General features: G+C 34.0%; 1 long non-coding RNA gene across 1 annotated transcript; it reads left to right on the top strand.

The window, feature by feature from the left end:
• Positions 1–248: 248 nt before the first annotated feature.
• On the top strand, positions 249–24,914 carry LOC131506135 (uncharacterized). The gene is made up of 2 exons (XR_009258750.1): positions 249–509; positions 24,735–24,914. It is a non-coding gene; the product is annotated as an uncharacterized LOC131506135 (long non-coding RNA).
• Positions 24,915–25,967: the final 1,053 nt, after the last annotated feature.

The raw sequence follows: 25,967 nt of genomic DNA, 5'->3' as shown, positions 1-25,967 counted from the left end.
GGTGCAGTGTGGAGTTCTCCAGGAAGGAAACAGGGGTACCGTTGAAGGCCACAGGGTGCGCTACTTGGCTTCGGGTATATGGGAGTAGTGAATGCGGGTCCTGAATGAGAGGCAGGAGAGTGCCGGCTGGAAGACCTGATTGTCAGGGGCAGCTCAGACAATGACGCGATCAGGCTGCCACCACACTCTTCCCAAGAAGCTATACCGCGAAGTCAGATCTCGCGGGATCTTGGGAGTTCTGTGAGCGCCAATAGGGACTCCTGGGTGCGAAGCCCCTGAGAGCCCTCTCCCGAAACTTCTCCATGAGGAGTCTGGTTCACACCACCTATCAAGCCAACCCCAATCCCTCTCTACGCCCACGCAGCACTAAGTCAAAACGTCGCCAGTGCCTGTACCCAGGGGCATCAGCCGTGGTGTGCAAAACCTCTGTCCCAAAGGCCATGCCGGAACAAGACCTCTTGAGACTCACAACGAGGGAGTGAATGGCAGCGCCTACCAAATGTTCACAGGTATATATAGCCTTCCAGGAGACCCTGAACGCAAGGTTAATTTCTGAGGGTGTATAAATAGCATCTACAAATCAGGCTAGGCAGTCTCTGAAGAGAGCAAACTGGTTCCAGTAGCAAGGATCGCTGCAACGTTGGTTTCCCCTGGTGAGCTTTTCAATTTGACAATTCTAATATTATTTCGGTGAAAGCATTTTTTTTTTTTTTTTTTTTTTTTTTTTACCTGGAGTGGAGGTAAAAACCAATACTTGTAAGACTGAAGTTTGAGGTTGATAATGATAGGACAATTTATATATCACAAGAAACCTGTTGAAGAAAATATGCTTTCAGAGTGGTGAAAGGAATAGTTACTGAATTTGCGTCATCAGCATCACATGAAAAATAACAAATTTGGGCATCAGTTAGATTTAGAGCAGAAATGATAATCTGAGAAAAAGACCAGAGTTTTGTTTTTTCTTTTAAAAAAAAAATTTTTTTTAATGTTTATTTATTTTTGAGACAGAGAGAGACAGAGCATGAATGGGGGAGGGGCAGAGAGAGAGGGAGACACAGAATCAGAAACAGGCTCCAGGCTCTGAGCCATCAGCCCAGAGCCTGACGCGGGGCTCGAACTCACGGACCGCGAGATCGTGACCTGAGCCGAAGTCGGACGCTTAACCGACTGAGCCACCCAGGCACCCCTGTTTTTTCTTAGGTGAAGTAAGTAAGGCAGAATGAAATGAAGAATAATATGGTGGAGATATGTAAAAACACCCATCAGAGGCCAAATGGCCACAAAGAGGTACCAAAAATACAGTAGTAACTGGAATAAGTAGTAAATAAAAGGAAAAAGCAAGTTGATTTAAAAATTGTGTTTTATCATTTTGCGTGGAAGCTGTTTTGTCCTACATCTGCTTCATCCAAGAATCTTTTTTTTTTTCCAGCGTTATTGAGCTGTTATTGACATAACATTGTGTAAGTCTAAGAGGAATAATGTGATGATTTGATACGTGTGTATTGTGAAATGTTTACAATAGGTTATTTAATACCTCCACCTTGCATAATTACCATTTGTTGCTTATATGAAGACACCATTTAAGATTTACTTCCTTAGAAACTTTCATATATGCAATATAGTATTGTTAACTATGTTCACCTAGAATTTATTCCTTCTTTAAATTTGTACCCTTTGACCAACCTCTCTCCATTTACCAACCCCCTCCCCCCAGTAATAACCAATCTCTCTGTTTCTATATAGTTCAGCTTTTTAGAATCCATGTATAAATGAGATCATACAGTATTTGTCCTTCTCGCTTTGACTTTACTTGACATAAATGTCTCAAGATCTAATCTTGCTGTGGCAAATGGCTGGATATTTTTAATGGATAAATAATATTCCATTGTGTGTGTGTGTCACATTTTCCTTGTCCATTCATCTGTTGATGGACATTTATGTTGCTTCCATGTGTTTCATATTGTGAATAATTCTGTAATGAACATGGGTGTGCAGATATTTTAATGAGATAGTGATTTCATTGCTTTCAGATAAATGCCAGAAGTATGTTTGCTGGATCGAATGGTAGTCTTATTTTAATTTTTTGAGAAACCTCCATAAGTGTCCTATAATGCAAAGACATCAATAGTATAAGGATTCCCTTTCTCCACATCCTCACCAGCATTTGTCATCTCTTAAATTTACAATAATAACCACTCTATCAGATGTCAGGTGATGTCTCATTAATGGTTTACATTTCTCTGATGCTTAATGATATTGAGAAGCTTTTCATATTCTTGTTGTTTCTTTTGGAAAATATCTATTCAGGTACTTTGCCTATTTTTAAATCAGATTGTATGTTTCAGTTGGTATTGATTTGCATAAGTTTTTAATATATTTTGGATATTTACCTCATCAAATATATGATTTGCAAATATGTTCTCACATTCTGTAGGTTCCATTTTAATTTCGCTGATGGATTCTTTTGCTACACAGAAGCATTTTTTTTTCTTAAGTTTGTTTACTTTGAGAGAGAGAGAGAGAGAGAAAGAGAGAGAGAGAGAGAGACAGAAAGCAGGTGGGCTTGTGAGTAGGGCAAGGGCAGAGAGAGAGAGGGACAAAAAGAATCCCAAGCAGGCTCCACACTGCCAACACAAAGTACAACGTGGGGCTTGATCTCATGAACCAAGAGATCATGACCTGAGTTTACATCAAAAGCCCAACACTTAACTGACTAAGCCACCCAGGCACCCCAACTGCACAGAAGCTTTTTAGTTATGAAGTTTATTATTATTATTTTATTTATTTATTATTTATTTAGTTATGAAGTTTATTATTATTATTACTTGATTGTGATTTCAGTGTCATATCTAAAAACTCATGGTCAAGACCAATGTCAAGGAACTTTTTCCCTTTGTTTTGTTTTGGCTTTTTGTTTTTCCTTAGGATTTTAACAGTTTTGCGTATGACCTATTAGTGTCTAATCCATTTCAAGATAATTTTTTATGACTAGTAGAAGATCGGATCAATTTTGCCTCTGAATATCCAGTTTTGTGAACACATTTGAGGAAGAGACTACTGTTTCCCCACTGAGTATTCTTAGACCCCTTGTCAAATATTACTTGATCATATATGCATGGGCTAATTTCTGGGCTCTCCATTTCATTGGTCTTTGTGTCAGTTTTTTTTATACTGATATCATACCATTTTGATTACTATGTCTTTGTAGTAAAGTTTGCAATTAGGAATTGTGATGTCTCCAGCTTTGTTCTTTTGTAAGATTGCATTGGCTATTTGTGGCCTTCAGTGGTTCCATATGAATTTTAGGATTTTTTTCCCATTTCTCTGCAAACTAATCTTGGAATTTTCATGGAGATTTCATTGAATCTGTACGTGAATCTATTATATACATTATGGATGATAGCAAATGCTAGTATGACACGTGCACGATAATATTTTGGGTTCCAGAGGGAGCAAACCACTAATTCTAACAATGTCAGTAATGTACATCCTGGGAAAAAAGAAAGTTATCTTTTTCTCTAAATTCTAAATAATTGCTATTATTTATGATATAACTTATATATGTAAATATGTGTTTAGACATAAATATATGGGTATACACACAAATATGTGTATTTATATGTGTATATCTAAATATATATATATATACACATACGTGTATATGTAAGTATATATATATATACATACATATATTTTATATATATATATATATATAATATGAAAAGCTCAAATTAGTTAATCTCACTACTTCCATTAATCAGATTGTATTCTACATGGAAGTTAATTCAAAGAATTCCAACCCATGTGGTACTTCATATTTCTGTTTTACATAGTAGAGCCAAAATGAGCAATAATGGCACTTTCATTATTTTGTGAAATACACTGTTTTGAAATTTTCTTCTTTTGTAACTTTTTTTTACCTTTGGAAGGGAAAATTATTCTTTTCAGTCACCTCATCATTAAAAAATTCTGCAAAATGTAGGAGTACTTGTGAAAGTATTTTCCTAGACCAGATGTAGTACTTAGTATTCAGCTATGTTCATGATAAAGATATGTTTCGGACAACTCAACATTAGAAGTATCATCTGAAATATTTTTTTATTTTTTTAAGTTTAAATAAACTTTATTTTTGACATATATAGAGAGAAAGAGGGGCAAAGAGAGAGAGGGAGATAGAGAATCCCAAATAGGTTCTGTGCCATCAGTGCAGAGCCCAAAATGGGGCTCGGTCTCATGAACCACGAGATCATGACCAGAGCAAAGATCAGGAGTCAGACGCTTAACCAAACAAGCCACCCAGGTGCCTCTCATCTGATGCATTTTAAAATGCAGACATGAGAATATTAGAACCAATTGTGGTCTCTGCTATATGCAATTTTTCGCTTCTGAGAAATTTTTTCTGACATGGAATTTTATTTATTTATTTTTTTTTTTTTTTAACGTTTTTTTAAATTTTTTTTTATTTTTTTTTATTTTTGAGACAGAGAGAGACAGAGCATGAACAGGGGAGGGGCAGAGAGAGAGAGGGAGATACAGAATCAGAAGCAGGCTCCAGGCTCTGAGCCATCAGCCCAGAGGCCGACGCGGGGCTCGAACTCACGGACCGTGAGATCATGACCTGAGCCGAAGTCGGATGCTTAACCGACTGAGCCACCCAGGCGCCCCTGACATGGAATTTTAGATGAAGTGAATCAGACACAAATATTTGTCAATAGCCAGATTTAATCTTCAGTAATGCCCAGTGAAATGCAAATTTTAAATAGTTTATTGAATATTGATGTGCACAAATTGCCCAGAGTTAGCTATATAACAATAGCATGTAAGGAAAGGACAATTTACATACATTAAAAAACAGAATTCATGGACTTATATTTTTAGGAAGGAAAAAATCAACTGTCAGTGTTTGAAAGCTTCAATTATTTACATTATGCACTGGATGCTTTTATTAAAGCAATTAATCAGATGAATGTCAAAGTTCACTCTAATCTTTACCTTTAATATTTATTTTGTAGATTAAAAAATCTTTGGAAGTTTTTAACTTAATAAATATAAATTTATGATAAATTTTCTGGTGAAGCTATATTAGTAGAAAATTTTCAATTTAGAAGATATTTGAAAACTGTTAGAAATAGTCCCAAAGAAAAATAAACATGGGGAGTATTACAATTTTAGAAATTTATTATCAAATGAAACTTACAAACACAAACTTATTCTCATGTTTGAGACTTTCCCTGATTATTTTTGTACCTGCTGCTTTATTTGGGAGAAATCTTTGAGAAATAAAATTTATGAAACCTGTTTGTCAATCAATTATGAGAGAAGATACATTGATTACTCTGACTCTACTGTCTACTGAACATGCATGTGCAAATAAAACTAATTTTGAGAATTCCACTGACAAATTTGCACGGGTTAAGTTATAAAAAGAAAAAAAGACCCAAAAATAAATAAAAACATTAAAAAAATTTTAAAAAAAGGGGCGCCTGGGTGGCTCAGTCGGTTGAGCAGCCGACTTCAGCTCAGGTCATGATCTCGCGGTCCAAGAGTTCGAGCCCCGCGTCGGGCTCTGTGCTGACGGCTCAGAGCCTGGATCCCGTTTCAGATTCTGTGTCTCCCTCTCTCTGACCCTCCCCCATTCATGCTCTGTCTCTCTCTGTCCCAAAAATAAATAAAAACATTAAAAAAAATTAAAAAAAAAAGAAAACGGAAACTGTAATGTTGCTATGCATTACTGCAACAGACCATTGTGAAGGTATGTTTTCCACCCTTTCTGAAAAAGAATAGTGTGATTATTACCTCCTTTCCTAGAACTATAATTTTCTTTTTGTCCATATTTATGTTTTCATAATCTCTACTGGCATTATTATGTATACAAACTTATGCATAAGAAGATTATCAGTACCTACATTTCTTTTCTGTACATCGTCATAATTGTAATTTTATAATTATTGCTAAAGATAATTTTGCTTTAGAGGTTAGGGTTGTGGGGCACCTGGGTGGCTCAGTTGGTTAAACATTTGACTCTTGGTTTCCACTCAGGTCATGATCTCAGGGTGTGTGAGTTTGAGCCCTGCGTTGGGCTCTGTGCTGACAGTGTGGAGTCTGCTTGGGATATTCTGTCTCCCTCTCTCTCTGTCCCTACTCCACTCATGCTGTCTCTCTCTGTTAAAAATAAATAAATAATCATCTAAAAAAAAAAAAAAAAAGAACATATCATAGAGTTTTGGTTTCTTTTTTTGCAACCATTTAGACTTCAAATATATTACATATGCCTCTGGTTGTAGGGCATTTTGTAGGTAATAAAAGCCTTGCTCTTGTTTATTTTCCCAGAGTTGAGGTTCATAAACAGGAAATTTGCCTAGATTATATAAAGAGGATGATTGTGACCTCAGAAAAATTTAGCACTTAGAACCAGCAATGCTCAGCTAGTCTTAGACATCTACAAAATTAATTTTTGGTCATTGAACTAGGAACATTTTGAATAGCTTGTAATCTCTTAGGATTCTATATTATTATTTTTCATCTTGGGTTACACTATGTTTCAAATAATGAATTTTTTTCCAGCAGAATTTCAGTTTCTCTTCTGAGCCTTCCCTTCCCTTCTGAGGTAAAGCTATTAACAAAAGAATCAGTTGCAGAACTTGTTTTTTTTAAGAATACCAATAGGCTGTTTATACATTGTATTAAAGAAGAGTCTAAGAGAATGTTAAGGTCATATATCTTGATCAAGGATTTGATAGAATAAAATGGGGAAATGCTACAGACATTTCAGTCCAAGAATATTGTTGATTATCCTATGAGAAAGCAAACAAATACTGATTGTGTGTATTTAAGTGAAAAACAAGGAAAAACAAAAGTCTACTGGTCCACCAAAAATGAATGGCTACAAGAACAGAATTTTTGTCTTAGGTCACCAGGAAGTGTAAGCTCTTAAGTTTGTTTATAGCTCAGAAATCTGAGAAGCTTTTTGACAGGCCACATAGGAGTATTCAAGATCTAATGAAAAAATTATGTTGCTTTTTTTATGAAATCTTCCACAATAGGTCCAGTTCTTTGTGTTTGGATCCAGTTGATGTACAAATGATTAATGTATGGAAGTATCCTCGACTATTTCCTGAAAGAACCTGTGAAGAGCTTTGAATTCACTGCCATATTTCCATAAAAGTTTTCTTTCTATTAAGTTTTCTGGAGTGGTGTCACAGAGAAGGAGCATATGTTGGCTAGAGAGAGGGCCAGGAGTTATAGTTACAGGCTTTTTAAGGGATTAGCCATAGGGGCACTTTAAATCTCTACCACCTGAAGTATTCTTGTGACTCAAAAAAGTGGTACAAACAATGGTAGGAAAATCATTGTTTCAGGAGAATCAATGGACATTAGGTACCACAGTCCTGCTTAGAATGAATTCATATTCCCTCAGGTTTAGGAGCTTCTATTACTTTTTCTACCCAGTGAAGACACATCGAATAAATTTTCATTGGCCATTTTATTAATAATGTCAGCGAGTTTTCCTGTGAAAAACACTTAGTTGTTTTTGTTACTGTTGTTGCCCATTAAGGGAAGAGCAGATTTATTAAGCTGCTTAATTTTTAAGGCCATTATTTTATTTTGAGCTGTATTTAAAAAGCATTTTTTTTAATCTAAAGTCTCTTAATACTGTTTAGCCAAATGCTGAAATTCACGTAGTGAAGCAATCTGCCAGCCTATCATTTGTTTACATACGAGAACTGCAATTTCTGTTATTAAGCCATTGACAAAAGAGTAGAAAGAGCTCTGAAAACATCCACATCACAGGCCTCCCTAAAGACTCTCTCAAGATTATCATTAATTCTACCGGTTTGCCCTTTTGCCATTTGCAAGACTGGATTAATATCCAATCTATTCTAACAGGAAAGTCATGCAGTATAGTTCCTTAAAGTTCTTCTATCAGATATGCTCTGAGATATACTAATTAACTAAAATTTACTTAATTATCTTCAAGTATTGTCAGTTGTTGGCTCTTTTAGGTTGAGGGGCCTTTTTGGCCATGTTAAGTATGTCAGTTGAAACCTGTTGGAAACACTGCCTGATAAAGACCTGGGACCAAAGACCATGAGGTCTTTGAAACGTGTCTGTAATTACATAAATTTGAATGATTACCTGACTGCAATAAAGAAGAACACACCAGAGGAAATGTGGAACATCTTGGTAAGAATGGATTGGGGGCAGGACAATTGACTGCTTATCTTAATAAATTTTGTTTCCCAACTAGGAAGAGCTAAAGTAGAATAAGTGTTTTCATTGGAAAAGATACAGTAGTCAATCATGTTAGAAGAAAGAGGGAGATGTTTGGTTGTTTTGTGGCTGCATGATGTGGGTGCAGCTGTCCACATTCGGACATGATCAAGGTATTGTCTTGTTTTTGTCCTGCTTTAACAAGATAATGGAGTGATATTGTCTGACATTATTGATATTCTCAAAATTTGTTTTCTGTTCTGTAGAGAGTGTAACTGTTAGCTTAACTGTCTGCTAAATGGAAGACGTTCTTTTTTCGAATCTCACCACAGATACCTGCTAGTGAAAACACTGCTTGTAATTCCATTTTACAGATGTTATTACATCCATTTTCTCTATGATTATTAACAACTGCCCCTGTCCTCTGCCAGTTTGGGCTTGCAATATTCTCACTGATGTCATGGAACTGACATGTGGAGTATCCCGCACAGTAATACTTTTCATAACTTGTAACTCCCTTCGTAGTTGTCAAAATGCAGAAACTTACTGATTCACTCAGTAATTAATTTACTAATGACTCGGCAAAGGGTGTGTTTTCCATCTCCCCCCTCAAAGGGTTGGATTAGGAGTCACTGAAACATTTCCTGCATTCCTGAACCTTGGACTTTAATATAGCATAAGCCAGGATATCTCATTGATTCTTGGCCACTTTTGAGTCCAGATAATAATTAGTCAAACTAGCAGATTATCTAACATTTCCTTCTGTGTGAGCCAATATGTTAAATCCAGAAACACATGTCAGTATATGTATCCCAACATAAGATTATATTTTGTCCTTCTTTGTCTAATACTCTTAGAAATCATTTCAATACAGGCTCCCACAGACTCCTGTTGATACATATTAATAAATTACATAAGTATTTCTATGTAGAGGCTATTTACTTCCAGCATTGGCCTTGAATCTCTGTTTTATGTTGTGATCTTCTGCTATCTTTGAGACTTTGTTACAAGGATAGGAATAATGCCAATGGTAGATTTGGATTGTTATGAGTATCTGAATCCCTTGAGGGAACTTCCCTTGGGAAAGGGAAAAAAAAAAAAACAAAAAAAACTTCACGAATCAGAAAGCTAAATTGTTCAGAAGAGGTATGATGGGTTACCACATGGATAAGGCAGATTAAAAATGGTTCAAAGTTCTTATCCTAATATATGTAAATCCAAATATCCCTGTACCAATTTTCCTTTATTACTAGGGTATTCATCTTAGAGTGAAATGCTTAGAGTTGTTTTAACACTTTTACTGCACAGCATTTAAATAAAGCCCTAGATTTGAGCCTTTGACTATGAGAGGCAAGGGACTCATGAAAATATGTCATTGATGGGGCGCCTGGGTGGCGCAGTCGGTTAAGCGTCCGACTTCAGCCAGGTCACGATCTTGCGGTCTGTGAGTTCGAGCCCCGCGTCAGGCTCTGGGCTGATGGCTCGGAGCCTGTCTCTGATTCTGTGTCTCCCTCTCTCTCTGCCCCTCCCCCGTTCATGCTCTGTCTCTCTCTGTCCCAAAAATAAATAAAAAATAACGTTGAAAAAAAATTTAAAAGAAAATATGTCATTGAAAGTTTCTCGTTTTTCTTTTGTGTTTTAGAGTAAGAAATTTACAGCGTGTAATTTATCTTTTTTTCAGATACATTAACTGTTACAATGAAAAGAAGTCATCTGATAATATAACCTGTATAATCTGTTTCCCACATAACAATTAAGTGTCACAGGTCCTTAACTACCAAAGGTTTTTTCTTCCATTTATACTTTATTCCATACCACTACTGTTGGTATTTTAAACACTGTGATGCTACTCTTTACAATAGATTCTTAATGTCTGCTTCCTCCTGGGAAGTAAAATATCTCAGTACATCTCCATATTGAGTATGGTGTGAGAACGTGGTCCAGTTTCATTCTTTTGCATCTCGCTGTCCAGTATTCCCCACACCATTTGTTGAAGAGACTGTCTTTTTCCCATTGGATATTATTTCCTACTTTGTTGAAAATAATGTACAATATAGTGGGTTCATTTCTGGATTTTCTTATTTTCTTCCTTTGACCTTATGTGTCTGTTTTTGTCCCAGTATCACACTGTTTTGATTAGTACAGCTTTGTAATATAACCTGAAGTCTGGAATTGTGATGCCTGCAGATTTACTTTTCTTTTTCAAGAAACCCTGTTTTGGTTATTCAGGGTCTTTTGTGGTTCCATGCAAATTTTAAGATTGTTTGTTCTAGCTCTGTGAAAAATCTGGGTGGTATTTTGACAGATTGCTTTGGGTAGTATAGAGATTTTAATAACATTTGTTCTTCTAATTCATGAGCAAGGAGTGTATTTCCATGTCTTTGTGTCCCTTTTAATTTCTTTCCTTAGTTTTTTTGTTTGTTTGTTTTTGTTTTGTTTTGTTTTGTTTTGTTTTGTTTTTATAGTTTTCAGAATATAGATCTTTCACCTCTTTGGCTAGGTTTAGTCCTAGGTCGCTTACTGTTTTGAGTGCACTTGTAAATGGGATTAATTCCTTAATTTATCTTTCTGACACTTCATCATTGGGGTATAGAAATGCAATAGATTTCTGTATGTTGATTTTGCATCCTACAAGTCTGCTGAATCTGTGTATCAGGTCTAGCAATTTTTTGGTGGGGTCTTTCAGGTTTTCTATATAGAGTATCATGTCATATTCAAATAGTGGAACTTTTACTTTTTTCTTGCTGATTGAGATGACTTTTCTTCTTTTTGCTGTCTGATTGCTGTGGCTAGGCCTTCCAGTACTGTGTTGAATAAAAGTGTTGAGAGTGGACATCCTTGTCTTGTTGCTGTTTGTAAAGGAAAAGCTCTCAGTTTTTCCCCATTAAGGATCATGTGAGCTGTAGGTTTTTCATATATGGCCTTTATTACATTGAGGTATGTTCCCTTCAAACCTTATTTGTTGAGGGTTTTTATCGTGATTGGGTGTTGTATTTTTTTCTAATGCTTTTTCTGTGTATATTGAAATGATCATACAGGGCTGCCTGGGTGGCTCAGTCAGTTAAGTGTCCAACTTCAGCTCAGGTTATGATCTCACAATGAATGATTTCCAGTCCCACATCAGGCTCTGTGCTGACAAGCTCAGAGCCTGAAGCCTGCTTCAGATTCGGTGTCTCCCTCTCTCTCTGCCCCTCCCCCACTCATGCTCTGTCTCTCTCTTTCTCTCAAAAATAAACATTAAAATAATTAAAAATAATGAAATTATTGTGTGGCTCTTATCCTTTCTGTTATTATTATGTTGTATAATGTTGTTTGTGAATATTGCACTACCCTTGCATCCCAGGAAGAAATCCCACTTGATCATGGTGAATGATTTTTTTCATTTATTGTTGGGTTCAGTTTGCTAGTATTTTGTTGAGGACTTTTGCATCTAAGTTCATCAGAGATATTGGCCTGTAGTTTTCTTTTTTTATGGTGTCTTTATCTGTTTTTGGTATTATGGTAGTGAGGGCCTCATAGAATGAATTTGGAAGTTTTCCTTCCTTTTCTATTTTTTGGAATAGTTTGAGAAGAATGGGCATTAACTCTTCTTTAAATATTTGGTAGAATTCACCTGTGGATCCACTGGTCCTGAACTTTTGTTTGTTGTGAGTTTTGATTAGTGATTCAATTTCTTTGCGGGTAGTTCATTGGTTCAATTTTTCTATTTCTTCCTGTTTCAGTTTTGGTAATTTAAATGTTTCTAGGAATTTATCTATTTCTTCTACGTTGTTCAATTTGTTGGCACATAGTTTTTCACAATATTCTCTTATAATTGTAATTCTGTTGATTGTTATTTTGTCTCTCATTTGTGATTTGAGTCCTTTCTCTTTTTCTTCTAGATGAGTATGTGTAGAGTATCAATTTTACTGATTTTTCAAAGAACTACTTCCTTATCTACTTGTTTCTTTGATCTGTTCTTTTTTTTTTTTTTTTTTTTAGTTTCCCTCAGCATGGAAATCTTCCATTTAACTGTGCTTAAATCTTTTATGTTTAATTCAGTTATTGATTTGGTTGGCTTTTAGTCTTTTTTTTTTTTTTTGCTATTATTTTTGCTATTTTGCTACTTGCTTTCTGTTTGCCCCACTGCTTTTTTTTTTTTTTTTTCTTTTCTCGCCTATCTCCATGTCCATTTTAGATTTTTTAAATATCACGTCTCTTTCATTCTTGGCTTACTAGCTATGTTTCATTGTTTTTTATGGGTCACTCTAAGGCTTAAAATATTTATATTTAACTTAACATATCTTCCTTATATAAGTATTCTTTGGCTCTTACTTCTCATCCTTGTAATGTTGTTTAATAATTTTAGTTCTGCATGTATTTTAAATGATACAATGCATCGCCATTATTTCTACTTTAAAGAATTATCTTTTGAAGAAATCTTTTGAAAAAGTTCTGTTTATTCACATGTTTACTAATTTGGTTAGTCTTCTTTTCAGTGTGAAGTTCTGAGTTTCTACTTACTATGATTTAATTCATCTTGAAAAACTTTATTTAGTATTTATATATTGTACGTTAGCTGGCGACAAATTGTCTAAATGCTTTGCTGGAAATAGTATTTAATTTTCCTCATTTTATGCAAAATATTTTTGCTGGTTCCATAATTCTAAATTATAGAATTGCCCCATGTGGCCTTACCTAGCACCTTACAGATGATTTTTCTTGTCTGTGTCTTGCATTCATTCCAACAAGAAGAATTTGAACGTATCAATCTTTATTTCCTAGTATTTAATGGAGTCTTACTGAATGTTTTCATTATTCAGTGAGATGTCTCTGGTCTGTGCAGAGAAAACATGAATGTCCTCTAGCCCTGTGTAAACTCTGGACATGATTAAGCTTATTACTTCCTGACATTTATTTTCTCAGTCGGTTAGAGTTTTACCTTCTGCATAGATAGTTTAATGTTTAGCAGTTTCCTTCTGGAGCTCTTCTTCATATAGTTTCCTCCACAAATGAAACTCTGCCCTGCAAATGCCAGCTTTCCCCTTTCTAAATTGGACCGCTTGTCTTCTCAACTCAGACCCTGGCACAGACTGTCTAGATTTCTTCTCATGTGCTACAATCCTGAGATAGAGAGAATGGGCTATTTTAAGGCTCACATCATTTGATTACAAAATCAGTTCCATTGTTTTCTAGTTTTTGAAAGAAAACTCTCTAGAATTTAGGAATGAAGAATGTATCAATCTAGAAATTTAGAAAGCAAAATTTAGAATTAGAATTTAGAAAACAGACTACTGACTTTTAAATTACTCAAAAAAAAAGTGAAGACACTTGAACAGAGTGAAAAAAAAAGGAAAGAAAGAAAGAAAGAAAGAAAGAAAGAAAGAAAGAAAGAAAGAAAGAAAGAAAGAAAGAAAGAAAGAATTATGGAGATATGTTAGGTAGATAATACAAGTATGTTATTTTCTGATGTTTGCAGAATTAGCAAACTTTTTAAAACTTAAAATTTGGTATGAGTTATTTTCCCATGCTAATTAAATATTTACTTTGCTTCTATTTTCTAACCATGATATTGTATTATTTTACTTAAAATAATGCCATTAAATTATATAATGTTCAATCCCACAAACCTAGACTTACATTAGAGTGAGAAGTATACTGTTACCTGCAGAAAGGTACCAGAGAGTAACCCTGCAGGCAATGAAAGCCAGGTAAAGAGGGCAGTAAATACTCTGAACATGTCACCAGTAACTACAAAGTTAAATTTCAAGTTAATGTGTCCATAAAGTTCTGAAATTCCTATCCCTCTTTTAGTGAAGTAACTTTTAAGCACACTTATTTTTTAAATATTGGTCATATTTGTCACAGAAACTATTTGTTCTGTGTATAAGTAAATTATATTATTTAATACAGCATGAGTTTGCTTGCATATTTTGAAAAGTTGTTATATTTCTCATTTGGACATAAGCACACAAAAGTTCTCAACTTTTTTTTTTTTATATTTTTAAACACTGGTTTAATTGATTTCTCTTTATCTTTCTTTATCTCTCATTTATCTGCTTATCTTTTAATAAATATAGAAATAAAATATATTCAGTTTTTTTTTTTCGTCTGCTTCAAGGAATATAGTAAAGCAGCGACAGCAAGTGTGAAAATAACAATAATCTCCAGTGTAAGCAAGATTAGTGGCAAGTAGTGAGGACGGTTGCTCTGGTCACCGTAACCATAAGAGAGTAAGGATCACCTTCCGAACCTTTTTTTTTTTTTTTTTCTCTATAGAGTCCAGAAAGCTAGAGTTTTATGTTACATGGCTTAACTTTTAAATGTTAACTTATTGAACATTATCTACTGTAAGACCATTTTATTCAGTGCATTTAGTCTGAGAGGCCTTAGATTGTAACTCGGCTGTTCAAGGGTCCATGTTTGTATGTATTTCTCTTGCCATGGTTTTCTTAAATTGATGTCGTTTAGTTTAAAGAATGCAATTGAAAAGAGATGCTCTGCTGCTAAATGATAACTATTTGTGCAACATAGTTCCAGAAATGTGCAAACTGTTATCCCCACATTTGTTATTCAATTAATGCTAGTATAACTACTACTTCAATAGCTGCTGAGATTTAAGTAGCATCAAGTAATTGTCAAAATCTAATGAACTCAGTTACAGTTGCCAGATCAAAATGATCAATAGTGTCTCGTGTCTTCCTAATCTCAATGTGCTCCTATTGCCAACAAGCAGCCAAAATATCCCATCAAGATATAAAAAGAAAGTTCTGTTAATTATGCAGCAACAGTGTTGCTATATGTCACTGACCTTTTCACAATTTTTTTTGGTAAGTGTTTTATAAAGCATTTCTGCAGACATAAAATGTAAACAACAAAAGGTCATTGTTTTAGGCTGTTTTTCATAAACGATTAGGGAAAAGAGAGCTATCTTAGTTCTGCATTTTTGCAATCTTTTGCAAATTATATTTTTTCAGTACAACTTTCTTGGAAATTTTGTATTAAGTATAAAAGCTAATTAAATATGTGGCATAACAATCGCTCAGTTTTCAAGCCCTTTGGACCAGCTACTAGGATAACATAAACCTTTGCTGGGTTTGCATGTTAAAAGAAATCTGCCTTTTATTTTTGATGTGAAGACTAGATTTTTTCAGAACAGAATTTTGCACTTTCACTTACTGGTTTAGTGAAATGTGGCTGAATAATTTTTAAGGAAGTTTATAAAAAGAAAATGTTTTATTAATTTTACAGATGAGCTAATAATAAAGTATATGTTTCACATATGTGTAAACACATATTTTTATGTAAAATCCTTGATTTAATACATTTTTATTGAATATCTGTCAAGTAAAACACTGTTCTTTGCACTGGAAATACTGTATTGAGGTGGGGGCAGGGGAGACAAAGTCCATGCTGTAATAAGAATCCATTCCAGTATTGAGAAAGAAAATTTATAAATATGTATATGTAATTTAAAATACATAAAGACCCAAAGGTTTAAAGAAAAGAAAAGAGATTTCAGATGGAGTGGGCAGCAATCACAAATGCTCTGAGGTGAAGAGAAACACACCTGGAGTGTTCCAGAAATAACAAGGAGACTGATACAGTTACAGGGTGACAGAAATAATAGGGGCCAGATTATATGGAACCATGTAATTCATAGAAAGAACTTTGACATCTATCCTGATATTCTAATTTGAGTTAAACCTTAACAAAGTCACTTGAATTGCTATGTCAAAAATGCATGAAAGGCATTCAGGGGTAGAACCACTGTAACAATGAGGAGACTATTACATAACACAGAAGTGTGATGAGAATGTGGCATTCTCCAGGATAGTGACAGATGGTCAAATTTTGGATATATGTACAAGGATAAGCCTGCAGGATTTAAATTAAGACATGAGAAACGTCAAATAGCCTGCTATATAGATATCTGGGGAAAGAGTGTTCTAAACAGAGAGGATTTCACCTGTCAGGGCCTTGAATGGGGACACACCTCGGAGTACAGGAACAGCAGTAAAGCAAAATGGCAGGAACAGAGTGAATGACTGAATGTTGGAAGCTTAGGGGATGAGGTCAGAGAAATAACAAAGGCCAGGTTAAGGAGGACAAAGTATGGTGCAGGGAGGAAGAAGACATCTAAGATAGCAACCAGGGCTTTGGTAACAAGAATTGTGTTGGTAAACTGAAGTGAGTAAGGCTACAGGTGGTTGCTGTTGGTTTGGAGGAGAGTATCAGCTTAGTGTAGCGAAGGCTGTTTGAAATGTGGAAGTTTCAAGTATGCCGTTAGGTATTCTGATATAAAGTTTTTATAGGGAAGAATTTGTCAGACAATATAAATAAGTGAGTTATCAGTATTTAAATGAGATCAGGTAGAGAGTAAGATAGAAAGAGAAATCGTACCCAGACTGAACCCTGAGCATTCCATTATTTAGACACTGAGGAGATGAATAGAAGTGAGAAAAAGAAACTGAGAAGAGCTCAAAATAAGTGAAACCAGTAATTCCAGATTACTTCCTATTCCTACTGCTTTGATCAATTTTGAAACGATATGCTAGCCATATTATGTGTGTTGATGTGCTGCTTTCCATATGATTTCATAGTGTTTTAAGATGTAAAAATATTTAATATTTAAACAATAAGTTTGTTCTAGTATTTTCCTGAAGTTTAAATAAAAAAAGTAATTCTAAAAATGTTGCCTGTAGATTTTGGAGAAAGTAGGGGGAAGTAGGGAATGCTGCAGTAAATACCTTTTTATATTCTTCTTGAATTTTGAAAAAGACAAATCCATTCAAAAATAAAACAAAAAATTTAGAGCCATGTTTACATTCTTAATGTTAACAATAGCTGATCTTCCAAGGCATGTTTTCCTGGTAGTTTTATATTAGAAATAAAACCCAATTCTGCTCAAAACACATTATGAATTTAAGAGATAATCTACATAAAGTAGTGCAAATTGATTTCAAGTTTAAATGATTTCTCACGCTTTTCTAAACTATATGTTTAGCATTTAAAGATTATATGTTTAGAGATGTTTTAGCAAACTGTTTTGATTCTCTATGAAGAAAGGTCCAATTATCTTTTCCAGTCATGTATTTTCTATTAGTTTTGACTTCTTTAAAGGGTGGGAGAAACACATTTTAAATACTTGGCCTTTTCTGTGTGAGGTGTTTTTAAAGGTAACAGACTTACGGTTTCTATTTTGCATGCTTTCCACATTTATAAGCTTACTGTTAACTATTTTGCTGTTTAAATGAAAGACTGTACTGACAATTAAATGGAGGCTCATGCATGCTTCACTGCCGTATCTTATTATCATCCGTGTGAAAGGAAGCAGAATGCTGAAATTACTGGTTTTAGCCTGCATCTGCATTGCCTTATTATGCCTACCAAGGTGAAAATGTCAACTCTGAAGAATGTAATTATAGAACTTAAACTGCAATAGTGGCAAGGTTAAGTTCTTGCTTTACTGATCTTAAAAGGAACGAGAACTTCTGGGTCTGGAAGTGCCTTTTGTTTATGAATTTAACCTCCCATTTTATCCCTTCTGCTAAGTTTCTCTTAGATAAGGTTTTCAACACAGGTGTTAATTCAGTATAGATTTTTAGATTTTTGTTCTCTTTAATACATACTGTTTCCAGCAACCAGAAAGCATGTAACACATTTTTATATTTGGCTACTGCCATTTCAGGAGATAAAGTGTACAATGCATTTGAAGATGCTTTGGGGTAGAGCAACCCAGGTTTTTGCTAATAATTTTAATTTTAACATGTAAGTTATAGTCTAGGTTAGTAAATACTTTTGAAAGAAACAATTGCTAAATAGTAAATAAATGTCTGTAATTGGCATTCAATTATATATTGGAAACTCAATTATGCCAATAAATTCTTTCACGTGGGGTCTTTTTTAGTAATTTAAAAACCCTAAAATTTTCACTATTATACCTGACTTGATTTTGCAACTGCAAGTTTAGAAATAATAATTTGCAGTTAAATATGAATTTAAGATATTGGAAATAATTCAAACTTTCTTAATATTTAATGGAAAAACATTATGACTTTTAAATATGTTTCTTAATAAGCATATAATTTATTAAATATAACATATTTAATACATGCTCTTGGCCCATCACTGTGGAAAATACAAGGCTGATAGTCCCATTCAGATGTTATTACTTAAATGATGGGGGTAGACTTTAAATATATTGCAAAGACATACAGATGAAGAAGCATATGAATAATGTAAAACACAGTAAGGAATTCAAGGAAGGAAGACTGTACTTCTAGCCAGGAGGATCCATGAATGGTTATTAGAGTAAGTGTCATTTAAAACTAGTGTTGCTTGATAGGTCATTCTGCACGTAGGAAATGGGAAGAATAAAGGTATGGTGGCTAGAAAATATATTAGAGACTTATTTATTGTATCCCTAGTCCTAACATAGGACAACATATGGAAAAAATGTTTGACCACAATACCTCGTTAAAAACAAATGTGTAGATGGTATACGTTTGGGATGTATAAATGACAACGAGAAATGGATTTCTGGAACTAGCCAAAATATGGTCTAACAAAAAAAATTAATAACTGATTTATTTTTTTATTTACCTTTCAATAGAACACATTTTTAAAAACTATTTTATTTTAAAATAAAAAATACTCAAAGATGAAAATGCAACTTCTTCAACTTTGAAATTTATATTTAAATGACAAGCATATTTACTAAAACGATAAATATTTTAAATATATTAATATATATTGTGCATAGTTTTATGTTGTATCCATATTCAATCAGAAACACCCTCTGCCTTACAATTGAAAAACAATGAATATAAACTTTTAATTTCAAAAATAGGAATTTGAAGTGAAACATTTCTGAGCCAGTATTATAGGTCAAGTTTTGTTAAAGAGAAATTGAGAAGTTTTCTTACTACATCTATACCTATACTTATTCCCAGAAGTATGCCTATATCTATATCATCTATATATCATTTATATCATTTATAAGATAGAATATGATGTTGTAAAGGAGTATCTACCATCTTAGAGAAAGCCAGAAAAACTATTCCAGCTGGTGAAAGGAGAGAGTGCTTTAGAGGGAAAAGAATGGAGGCAGATGCTGTCTGGGCCCCTCATAATGTGGAATATATATGTTCATAAAGCTAGACGTGAGTTCGAGTATGTGTTGATCAGGAAAACAACCGAAATCTGAATTCCATTAGTCAGAGACAATCTGCAGACAGAAAGGGCTTCTGTTCTGTTTCCTATTAAGCAATGTGCTGATCATTTTCCAGTTTGCTCTGAGACCCATTCTACTTCCTTCCTAGCCTTTCATTAGCAAAATTAAAAGTGTAGTTTTTCCCTGAACCCCATGAGTCCCACCTGTACCACCATCAACAGAATATAATGAAGGAAGTTCCTTTTTTTTACACTTCTCATTAAAATACAGGCAGGTTTTGGATATGAAGCAAGTATCACAATAAAGTGAATCAAATGACGTTTTTGGCTTCCCAATGCATATAAAAGTTATGTTTATACTATAATGTAGTTGATTAAATGTACAATAGCACTGTGTCTAAAAAACAGTGTGCATACCTTAATTGAAAATATTTTATTGCTAAAAAGTACTATCTGAGCTATCAGGAAATCATAATCTTTTAGCTGGTGAATGGTCTTGCCTCGATGTTGATGGTTGTGATCAGGGTTGTGGTTACTAAAGGTTAGGGTGGCGGTGGCAATTTCTTAAAAGAAGACAACAATGAAGTTTGCCATGTTGATTACTTCTTGCTTTCACAAGTAATTTCTCTTACCATACGACAGTGTTGGATAATATTTTACCCACAGTACAACTTCTTTCAAATTTGGGAGTCAATCCTCTCAAACCCTGCCGCTGCTTTATTAGGTAAGTTTATGTTTATTCTAAATCCTTTACTGTCATTTCAATAATCTTCACAGCATCTTCACTAGTAGTAGATTCCATCTCAAGAAACTACATTCTTTAATCATTTCCATGAGAGGCAACCTCTTTTTCCATTAAGGTTTTATCATGAAGTTGTAGCAATTCAGTTACATTTTCAGGCCCTACTTCTAATTCTACTTCTCTTGCTATTTCCACCACATCTAAATCGGGAAGAGGGTTGGAGTCAGCTTCTCACAAACTCCTGTTAATGTTGATATCTTGACCTCTTCCCATGAATCATGAATGTTTTTCTTGTCATCTAGATTGGTGAATCCTTTCCAGGATATTTTTAATGTACTTTGACCAGATCCATCAGAGGAATCACTATCTATGGCAGCCTTACAAAATGTATTTCTTTAATGAGAAGTCTTGAAAGTGGAAATTACCTCTTGATCCATGGGCTGCAGAATGGATGTTGTGTTAGCAGGCATGAAAACAGCATTAATCTTGTTGTACATCTCCGTCAGAGCTCTTGGTTGGAAACCAGTTCAATGCATAACATCCGCTTATTTCCACGTACAAGAATGTCTCTAGTATAAGTGCCCCTCACCTTGGGTCCACAACTCAATAATTTTTCCCCATAAAGGAGGAATGAGATACCAGCTTGGTGAGCAGTAGACTTGGACCCATGTCTGTCATTGGATCTCTTCCACTTAAAAGCCACACATCTTGTGATTTTATTTATTTCTTTATTTATTTGATTCCTTCTTACCCTTGGGCTAGGAGAAAGAAACTGCATGTTCCAACTTCCAGCAGATGGCAGCTTCCAAGCCTGCTCAGAGAGAGAATAACAGGTAGAGAATAGTAACAGGCCCATTAGCCCCTCCTAAGCCATTGTTTTAAAATAATTTTATAAAAACAGCAGTTGTATTTGGCTTTCCTATGCCTGGCATGTATCTATTAATTAGAATCACATTTCTGCAGAGAAAAACATTGCTCTTGGTCAGACCCTATAGTTTAATTCATTCTGATATTTCCTTTGAAAATGCAGTTTAAGATCCAAACATTTGTCTCATTCATTTGCAGCTCCCCTTCTTTTATTCATCAATTCGTGAAAAATTAGTCTGCATGCCATATGTGATCTATGTACAATAATTTGGACTATTATAAATTCTGAGTTTATAAGACAAGAGACATTATATTTCAGTAATAACAATTATTTGCAACTATAGCATGGTTAATAGAAAAATGCATTAATGCATATATCAGTAGTAATTTTAATTGCTTTATTTTATGACCTATTTTCTGCTTTTATTTATTTTTTAATTTTTTAAAAAATATTTATTTATTTTTGAGACACAGAAAAAGAGCGGGGGAGGGGCAGAGAGAGAGGGAGAAACAGACTCTGAAGCAGGCTCCAGGCCCTAAGCTGTCAGCACAGAGCTGAACATGGGACTCTAACTCACTAACTGTGAGATTATGACCTGAGTCAAAGTCGGACGCTTAACTGACTGAACCACCCAGGCGCCCTTATTTTCTGCTTTTATATGCCTTTAATAAAAACACAAAATGTTTTTTATTGCTTTTGTCATCTACAGATTATCATGCAATTTAGAGGAAAAATTTCACTGACATTTATTTCTTCAAAATTGATGTTAATATCTCATGGGGCATACATTTGATAAAATATAATCTGAAAAAATTATCTGTCATTTCATGTACTGTTGGAAAATTCAATGTCTACTTCTGTGACAATTGCAAAAATAAATGATATATTTCATAAAGATTTTTAATACTACCATTTATATGTATATATGTATACGTAAATCAATAATTAGGAATTCTTTAGAGTACTTAAGGTGGATAAATCCATAACCTTGTGTAAATTGAGAGCCAGTTGAAGTAGTTTCTAAAATCCCTTAGTGTTGCACTGTCCAGCAACATAGCCAATAGCTACATGTGGTTACTTAAATTAAAATGTATTAAAAATATTTAAAAAATTATTTCCTTAGTCACTCTAGCCATGTATAAAGCCACATGTTGTTAATATCCATCAACGGACAGAATAGTTTGTAAGACAGTTCATCATCACAGAAAGCTTTATTGGGCTGTACTTCCTTGAACTCTAAATAGTCTATGGATTTAATTGAATATTAATTCTTTAAATGATTTCTAATAAATAGGTTACTTATAAATGTCAGAGTTATTTCAGCATCCTTTTCTTATAATACCACACCTAATGGAACTCAGACTCTAGTGGGGGTTGTCACTTTAGAAAGCATATGCTATATTAGTTCTAAGATAATGAGGCACGGTAGCCATCATGCATCATGCAGTGCTGCTCTGAAGGTATGTAGAATTTAAGAAGATGTGTAAGTTTTCTCAGGGTATCATGACATAATGAATTTTGATTTCAGCCTATGCCCCAAAACACAAATGGCCTTTCCTTTCTATGAAACAGAATATCATTCTCTTTGATGAAGGATGATAGAAAATGCAGATCACAGCAAAGAAAATATAGATGTAACAAACATTTAGGTCACAGAGAACAGCTGGACAAACACAATTTTCTCCAAGTGTTAATGAGAATAATACGCCACCAGCTTTGTAAAGACCGTGTTTCAAGGGAGCAAAAGTCCATGCTTGCCGTTTACAAATGCAAAGATTACAAGCTATTCACATCTATATAACAAGACTCTAAAAGACATTGGCATCTGAGGGAAAAATGTAACTATTTATAGAGGATGCCAGATAGCACATAGAAAATGGAACCGAATTTAAAAAGAGCCAAGCGAAGAGGAATTTATACAGAAAATACAATGGCCATTATTATCTGACCCTTAATGGGAAAAACTAGAGGTTTATACAAAAAAAGTTTAATAAATCTGTTACATTATTTTAAGTCTTTGTGTGTAGAAGCTGTGGGTTAATGCATAATTTGCATCTAGGTGATTTTGTTAAGATTCCTTTAATTAGTTATTCCCAATAACCTGTTTTGTTTATTTTAGAAAATGAATTGACACATTGCCTTATGCAAGACACATTTCCTTCCCAGACAACTAGGGGGACCGAGCTATATTTGACCATTAAAAATAAAAAATTTCCTTTTTGAAAAGGAAACACGAATCCTTTTCTTTTGCTCTTTATAAAATGGCTGTTGCATTGTGGAACACCATGATGTGTTATGCTATACAAGCGTTCTTATTGAATCTTATTGAAGAACTTGGACTTTGTAGTAATGAAGAACTCTGTTTGAATCTTGGCTGTGCTCTTCACTACTTGATTGACCTTTGAAAATGACTTAAATCCCTGAAACTTGATTTTCTCATCTGGAAAATAAGGATAATAATATCTCCTATCTAACTAACTTGTTATAATATTTGAATAAGGTAATGATTATATACAAAAATTGCTAAAATTAACACTCACGTGTTCCTTTTTTATTTAGACATATTATTTTGTAGTAATTATAACAATACATATTTTGTTGCATGATATAAATTATTTGAAGAAGGAACTATTCTGGGACTTTGAAAGGAGAGTGTTGTTACAGATATTGGCTTGACCCACATTGACAGGTAAATCAGCTACTCCTTTACTCTCCCAAGGTCATTCCTTCCAGTTGTGCATTCTACTTGGTATTCAGGCTTGCAAGCCATCCTTTGAAGTTGTAGATTTGTCTTATTCCTGATAGATCTTAAGCTTCTTTTAAACTGGAGTGAAGTTTGGGTAACATTTCTAATCACCGAAGAATTCTTTCTAAGGAGTGTGATTTTTTTGCCCCTAAATTTCATAGGCTTTGCATTATCTTATAAAGGAAGAAAAGAGATTTTAAAGATGTACTACGCATGTGACGCTTTACTTAAACTTTCAGACTTATGATCATTCTAAAAATGATGTTTTGGGAGGAAAATAAAATAAAACCATAGGTCTTATGATGATTTCTGATATTCCACAATAAAAAATCAATCACTTACATTTACTTTTTGACACAAATAAAGACTGGCATTGGAATACTTTGTTTTTCATAGCATTAAAATGAACTTAGTTTCTCCTATAATCTTTGTGATCTCCTAGGAATCCTAAGAAAATCTTACCTCTACTTTTTCTTAGATCCCGGTTATATTAACCAGGAAACTCTTTGTAATATAATTAAAGGACAGAATTTTAAAGCATGAATAATTTTCGAGTATTTTGTATTTCAGCCATTTTTGAAGTATTATGTACTTCAATTTATGGAAGAGAATACCATAAACTTACCAGACATATTAAAACTATGTGCTAGAGCTAGGATTTGGACTTGGTTTAGGGGTGTGTGTGTGTGTGTGTGTGTGTGTGTGTGTATCACTTTTTTTCTTTCACACATATCAAATGTGTGTGTGTATATATATATATGCTTTTATACTTAGTAATGTACAAAATATAAGTATATTCTGTAAATCAAAGCACATTAGTTCACAAAGACCTTCAATTTTTATGCCTTCATTTACCTCCTTTTAAATGTGCCCTTATTTTTATTTGTTTACATACAGCTTGTAGTTACGTTTATTCAAACCATTGATAGATGGTTAAGAGATTTCCAGTTGCTTGTAATTTCCAGTGATGACAACATAAATAACTTGAAAATATGTTATTTCATGTGTTGGAGGTGATTCTTCAGTACAGATTCCTAAGATTGAGATTTTATTTTGTTCCTCTGATAGAAGAGCCTTGTTCAGGAAACAAAACAAAACAATAACAACAAAAAATGTGAGGAAATGTATCTTAGCCAAAAGAAGTCCCACCTGTACCTTCTGCCAAATAAACTCTGATGGCCCTCCTTTGAGAATGGTTTCCTCTTCTGCATAAGACTACAGCCTCCAACTTCATGGAGGCTGTAGTCAGCATTCTCTGAATCATCTGAATAGGATTTGCTGACTCAAACATCCTTATCATTTATCCCTAAACATTAAATCCATGTAGGGAGAAAATCATTATTAGCCTGACAATGAAAAAATAACCAAAATGAAAATTCAGTATGTTCTGATACACAATAAAAGGTATGTTTGCTTATTGACAAACTGATGATGAAGTATGGATATTTATATAAGCAGTAATGGCTGTATGGTTCAATAAAAACTAAACCTATCAACAATGAACATAATCCTCTTAAGTTGCTTAATAATAGCTTTTGACATTGACATTCATGGTTTCATAACCTCTCATCTTGAAGATTCTAACAAGCTTGGTAACATTTTTTAAGCATGTTCTAAAAGACAAACCAAACAAAGGGATTACTGCAACACACTCAGAAATAGAAATGCTCACCACTACACAACTGTACATGACAGAAAGTAAAGAAGCATGCAACATCCAATTGAAACCACATTAAAAATTTAGGTGAACAGGATTATCCAGCTTGGAATGCAGCCAGGAGAAGGATAAAGAATTTAGAATTATCATAGAGGAATAATGTGAAAATGCTAACTGCTAAACCAAAACATCAACTTCTGTTATTAAAATAACTTTCTGGCACTGAGGATACATGGTTTATGTGTTTTTAATTTAGTATATTTGCGTGTTAAAATTATTGCAACACTGTGGATATTGTGAAGGATTTACTTTTTATTGTAATTCAATCACAGTTAATAAACATTACATATAAAAGACACTATCTAAAATTATTTAACCTGAATTATATTTTTCTTCTAATTAAACTAATTTCATTGTTTAGTAAGTTATAGGTTTAGAATTGGATGATACAACTTTTAAAGTAAAAATTATAAAAAATTGCATATAGTAAAGTAACCTTAAAATTGAACATGCATAACCTTAATGCCTTAACTATTTCCACTCCATATTTTCTTATCTGTATCTATGTAAGCATTTTATATAATTTCAT

The sequence above is a fragment of the Neofelis nebulosa genome, chromosome 3, assembly GCF_028018385.1.
Source record: "Neofelis nebulosa isolate mNeoNeb1 chromosome 3, mNeoNeb1.pri, whole genome shotgun sequence".
Taxonomy (NCBI): Eukaryota; Metazoa; Chordata; class Mammalia; order Carnivora; family Felidae; genus Neofelis; species Neofelis nebulosa.
This window is presented reverse-complemented; position numbering and strand designations above follow the sequence as displayed.